A 6,623-nucleotide genomic window follows, 5' to 3' on the forward strand; every position below is an offset into this window, starting at 1 on the left:
AACTTGGCATTCTCTCTCTTATTCATTCCTTTTTGGTTTTCCCACTTTCTTTCATTACAAATGTAGCCATTTGCCACCTGTTCACTTCCAGAATCTGCAGAAATTCTAGACCAAAATATTATCTATCACTTTTTTCCTAATGTACATGTATCGTACAAGCACTTATTCTTCTATCTCCATTTTTTCTTACATTCAAGGTGAAAAGAATTTTGTGCTTTCTGCTGGATGCTTTAGCGTTTAAAATGCCCTTGCTGAAGGGTAGAGGGTTGAATGTTCTCCTTGTGCTCTGGGCACACCACGGGAAGAGACTGCACAGCACTGAATGAATTTGTCTTGGGAGGTTTTTGGAGTCTTGAGTTGAAATCTGGGGATGCTGTTACAGAATGTTTCCCTGAGTTCTGGTCAGCTGCCTTCATTATTTCTTTTTAGGGGCTGACAAACAGCACACTTTAAGACTATCTTTTTTTTTTTTGTCAGAGTGTACCAGGTGTCTAATGTTTTTCCTTAAATTATGAAACTTTCTTTCCTCTCTTTATTTGAACTTTAAATTGTTGGTGACTTGTTTGGCTCTTTCCTTCCAATCACACAGTTTGATCACTGTGCCATTGTACCAGACTATCAGCTATCTTGCAGTGTTCTTGTAGAAGAAAGTATAAATTATACTAGTGAAGCTAGTTTTCTGTTTGCAAGGATTTTTTTTTTTTTTTCTTTAGAGTGCTTTAATTGGGAGAACATTGATTTCACATACCTGCTAGTGCTGCAGATGTAAACACCTAGAATAAAGATGGGGTGTTTTAACTGGCCTGGAAATGATTTTGTGGGAAGATATCCAGTTCCTGGGTGTGAAGAGGTTCATTCAGTACAAAGAAGAAATTTGTGTTGTTCTTTTTCTATAACCACAGAAAGACTGAGTAATTAGGGGAAACCTATGGATCCAGTAAGGAATCTAAGACACTGCTTGCTGGTCTTAAATTATCTCGGCAGGCATTCCTCTCTGTTCTTCATCCTGTTCTCGCTATTGACATCTCCCTACTCCTTCAACAAACTGCATCATGATTGGATTCCATTAACTTCTTGCATCTTCTACTTCTGTTTACAAGGCTTGTCTTTTTCCTGCAAGCGTCTTAAATAGATGAAAAGTATGATTATAAACAGGAGATATTGTTTGAAAGTGATCTGATGTGAATGATTTTTAAATACTTCACATCAGTGTGTTCCTGTCAATGACTTCTGAGGCATTACAAATAAGCATTTTTATGACAATGATGTAGATGCAAATAAATACATCATTTGGGTTCACAGGAGAGCTTATATGTAGAATGCTTTGGTCTTGTCCCTTCAGGATATCCTGCATCTTTTCCCCTGGCATTTTGGTTACATGTTCTTTATATGGCAAGGCTTGCAAAAACAAGGAGTGGTGCAACAGAGAGCAGGGATGACTGTATGCACACAGGCTGCTGTGCATCTGTACCGGGATGCACGCTCTTCTCCCCTGCTGAAAGGGAGCTCGGTGCTTAGGAGTGTTTTGAAAGATTTGCTTTATATTTTGGAAACCCTCACATACAGTTTGCTGTGTTTTGGAAAAGTAGGTATGTTAAATCTGGATGTGTAATACCTAAAATGCTTTGTAATTAATGCTTAACGATATAATTAATCAAAGCAGTTTGAAAACAAGATAAAATCAAGCACACTGTGACAAAACGATTTCTAGATGAGAGAGTTATTTCACTCTCCTAGTTTTGTAAGTTTTTAAAATGGAGCTGGGGGGGAAATTGTCTGTTAATGCTTCAGATCTCTTCTACAAGTAATTTTTTCAAGCAGGCCTGAACTACTTTGCTTTTGAATGTGAACTACTGGAAGTTGATCTTCATTACACTGCTGCTTTATTATACAGATTGTTCTAGGAATTGAATGTCAACTTAGTGTCCTGTGCAAGACATTTCTGTGTCTCTGTACCTGTTTTATTGTAGTAGTTGAAAGCATGGTTGTCTGTTTAAAATCCTTTGCGCTGCTCCTCTATTCAGAATCATCTTGTCCTTCTGCCATGTCAGATGGTAAGATTACAGTTCCTGGCCATTACCAAATGAAAGGCATTCAGAGAAGTTTCGGACAGTCACCAAACAGAGGAACAATGAAATATCTGTTCCCTGGGTGGGAGCAAAGGGATTCATCCTCTTTCTTTTGTCAACTGGTGGAACACACTAAACTCTTGCAATTCTGATTTTCTGTTTTCTCCTTTGTTACTAATGTTTTAAGTATAGCAAGAAAGAAGCTTGCTAGAGAGTTCGTCTACTGACCGTGTCATTCTAAGGCTGAGTTATAAATCTTCTGAGCCTGTTAATGTATTTGTTTATGAGCACTAAAAAAAAAAAAAAAGTACTAAAAAGTATAAAAAAACCCCTTTGAATTTCCAGAGTACAAATACTTGAAAGGAAAGATACTGAAGCTACTGCAAGAAATTGGGTTATATTGCAAATGAGATTTATCATACTCAAAATGTGATTTCCTGTTTTTGTTTTTTTTTTTACAATTTTATATTCTTAGTGGCCTGAACCTGTACTTGGTAAAACCAATTATATTTCTGCCATTGATTTCAGTGGGAACAGAATGGCACCAGTAAGTATTAGAGCAGTTATGTAGATTTCATGGTGTTACTAAACGAAAAGAGGTTCAGCAAGTAAAATATATTTCTGAAGTTTTCAAAAACTTAAAATTAAAAATTAACAATATCTCAAAATACATATATTCTATTGTAGTTGTTAAGCAGAGCTAAAGGATAAGCACTGAATCCGTTAGCAGCACTTCATCAGAATTTTTCAAAATGAAACAAATTGGAGACAAGAAATGCAATATATCCAAATGAAAGCTTTTCTGTTTTACGTGGAACGTTTTCTTGTCCTGAGCAGTTTATGGGCTTCCTCATTGCAGTCATATTGCTTAAATAGATTATGGCTAATGTAACACTGAATTTACGCTAATTAACCGTCCTAATTTCACATTCAGCAAAGTTTACTGTCACAGAGAATAACCAGCCTGTGCAATTCAACGCCTTCAGAGGTGCTCCCAGCAACCTCTAAGTAACCGGAGAGATGTTTTTCTTCCCCCCTACAGGACCTATGTAAGACTTCATGCAATTAACTCTATGGGTTCTGGGCCCTTGGAGGAATAAAGCTCCAAGGCTTCTTTAGCGTCTGGGCAAACCTTTTCTGGCACCTCTCCTCAGAGCCAGAGCGTGGTTCAGAGGTGACATGAGGCACTTGGAGCTCTTGTGTCTTTCGATCTATCCGTCTTACAAATATTATCTGTTTTCATGCTCTGACAGCTCAGTTTTAATGTATTTTATCTGCAGAAAACCTCAGTGAGTTAGTGAAGTGCTGTTCCCTTTTAACAGGGGGGAGCTGAGGCACCAAGAAAGGGCCGATGAGGAGAGCTGCAGAATCCCGAGGGTAGCTCCAGGTGCAGAGTGGAGCATGTAAGGGGACCTGGAGCTCTGCGAAAGCAGCCACGCCGCTGATCACTCGCAGCCCTCCAGAGAGCCACTAGGAAGCACTGCGCCAAGGGGGTGTGTAAAACCACACCTCAGGGCGTGTGAGTAGGAGAGGAGGAGTAGTCCCAGCTTTGAAGTCTCAGCCAGAAAGCAGGTTACCCAGGTTTAGGTCCCTCCTTTGCCTACAGGGATCCAAACCCACTGCTCCCACCTCCTTTTGGAGAGCTCCTTAATCTTTGTGCTACGGCCGCTCTTGGGTGGCAGTTACCTCCACCCTTCCTGCTGAAGCTGTGTCCACCCAAAGGCCTCACAAAAGCATCCTGACCTTTCCCTTCTCCTGTACCTGCAGCCAGTACCAGAAGGTGCCTTGTGCTCCCATCCCTTGTTGTAGGCTGACCATATCCTGTGGTAATGGAGGTGGTGGTTAAAGCTGGCCTGAGCAAGCAGGGTGCTGGCTGTGGTTAAAGACCTCCATGAGGAGATGTGTCGCGGAAGCTTGGCACATCTGCTTGGAAAAAAAACCAACTGTTTACTAGCAGCACAATATTGGAGGGAGTCATTCAAGCATCTTTTTTGCATTGAAAAGGATGTGAAAGCAAGGGAACTTCCCCCCTCCCTCCCAAGTTTCAAAAGATTACATATTTGTTGGGAAGCATTTATGCAAGCCTTTTGCCATGTATTTACATATATAGATGTGGCTTTGATTACCATGTGTTCCTTATTTTTCAAGTGGAACCCTACAATCTGAGGCTAATTAATGCCAGTATGAGAAAGAAAGGGCTTTTAGGACTTTATTGTTCTGATCGCGAAGTTAATGTAGGTCTTACTACTGAATGCTTTGGATGGGACACTGGATGAAAATTGATGCCATTACATTTTGCTAAACCATGACATTTAACTCAACATTTATACATAATGTTACAGCTGTTCTGGCTGATATTATGCACTCCGTAAGCTTTTCATCTGGAGATGTAAGAGCGCTATACAAACAGTAATGTCTTTGAAATTTCTCAGGACATAAGAAAGTTTAAATTGCAGCTTTTTAGGAAATAAAAGCAGTAAAGTGTATTTTCTCTAGCAAGTACTTTGGACATCTAACCTTAATGATTCCCTAGCAAAGTTCTATTTTGTTGGCATTGCAGTAATTAAATATACAAAAGTAATACATAGTTGGGAAAGGAGCTTTTCTTCCTTCACAACCATCCTCTTAAAATCAGAAGTTAGCAGTTAATTGTGGCATACTCTGATTTGTATTTGCAAGAGCCATATATTTTTCATATAAGTTGCATCTAATTCACTACTGGACTTATGAACATGTATCCCAGCCTTTTCCCCAAGGTTGTGGGGTGCAGAGTAACACAATAAATTGCTTAAAAGGAGTTGCTAAACCTTCTTTAGCTCTTCTTGCTGTTAGTTCTCTAAACTCCTAGGAACTACTATATAAAACTCGGTGATGTTATGCATAGTCCTATAAGCACAGCCTGTTTTCATGACTAGAGCTCATACGTGAATAGCATGGATGCAAATGTTCAAAGGAAATATGTTTTGATCATAAGATCAAAGTATATCTGTTGTAGAGCAACTAAAGGAGCTGGTATGCAAACTTACTGTCATGTACATCTCGCCTAATGGCCAAAGACTGATCCCCTTCACATGGTCATGGAGGGAAAGGAGAGGCTTTTCCTTCTTATTTTTTCCTTAGAGTTGAGTTTATTGATACTCTTAAGTGTGACAAAAGGGTTGTAAAGATTTCTTGAAATGAATTGCTAAAATTATATTAGGTTAGACTATTGTGAAAAACCTGTAACCCAGACAGCTGGCTTGCACATCCACCTGTTTTTTTCAACTCTGCTTTTCATGGGTTGCAAAATAGTGAGCCCCAAAGATACTAATTCAAGCTGTGTTTAGTGAAGGAAGAAAGCCAGTTCCGGACTCCTGGATATATCCAGCCACTAGCCGCTTTAGCTTAAGCTACACCAATATTTACTTTTAAGCTACTGTGTCCAAGTTAGAATTATAGCTTGGTTTTATGGACCATAAATTCTACCTTGGATATGTCCTAGAAATTGATTGGGAGTAGTGCCAGTAATAGTGCTTTGCTACTGAGTTCTTTTTTTAGGTGACTCGATTATTTTAAGAGCTACCACCTTTGTGTCGCATTACAGTAAGCCACTATTATTCATCATATGAAAGAAAGGTTCATAAAGAATAGTGTTTTGGCTAATACTACAATCTGAACATCTGGAGTCATTAGAAGATTCAGTAATACTCTGAAGCCTTGCTTTTCCTAAGGTGATGTATTTGAGAAATAATATATCATCCTCATAGTTTCCTGTGATTTCTTTCTCAGCCCTTGTAGGAATGAAGTTGTGAGACTAAGTTGCAGACTGTTCTACTACAGGTCTGTAACCCCGTTAAGTGACTGGTACATTGGTTGGTATTGCAGCTCTGTTCCTGGTTTAACAGTAACAAAGTGGAGCTAAAAAGCATCTGAATGGATAATTAATGTACTCCTATAAATGTGGGATCTCCTAGGGAGAGTCTCTATTCAGAAGAAATATTAGGCCAAATTATTACTATGGGGCTTGCACTGTGCTGTTCCAAGGCCTTGAATTCTTGGAGAAACACAGTGTTTTGGTCAAAGGAGTTCCCCCTCCTACTGCTCACCCTGCCCGAAGAGCTGGCTGCTTGCCTCCTTCCCCCTGCTCCCAGTCCCCTGAGGTCACCGGCACCGAGTGGAGTTTGAGAAAGAGGTGCACTGAGGGACTAGTGCTTTGTACTGAGGTCTGAAAAAGCGGGGGGGAAAGGGAGAAAGTGAATATGAGTAGCAGGGAGAGAGAATGCAGGCAAATGCAGTTGTATGGAGAAGATGCAGCCATGTGAAGGCAGCAGATGTTATCACTGCTGGCATGGATACTGGATGAGCGGATTGAGTTGTGAAGTAGAGATTATATCTTGTGGCAATTCTCATGACTCCTAAAACACGTGAAAATTTCCTGCAACAGAGTGGATGATTTATATAAAAGATTAATAGATTTTGTTTGCCTAATAAGGGCCCTCGCTAAGGTGCTGGAGCTCCTTTATGCCTTGCTTTGGCTTCCCTACCAAAACAAGATGAGGAGGAGCGCAACTGCCA

Source organism: Opisthocomus hoazin, chromosome 7 (assembly GCF_030867145.1).
Source record: "Opisthocomus hoazin isolate bOpiHoa1 chromosome 7, bOpiHoa1.hap1, whole genome shotgun sequence".
NCBI classification, from domain to species: Eukaryota; Metazoa; Chordata; class Aves; order Opisthocomiformes; family Opisthocomidae; genus Opisthocomus; species Opisthocomus hoazin.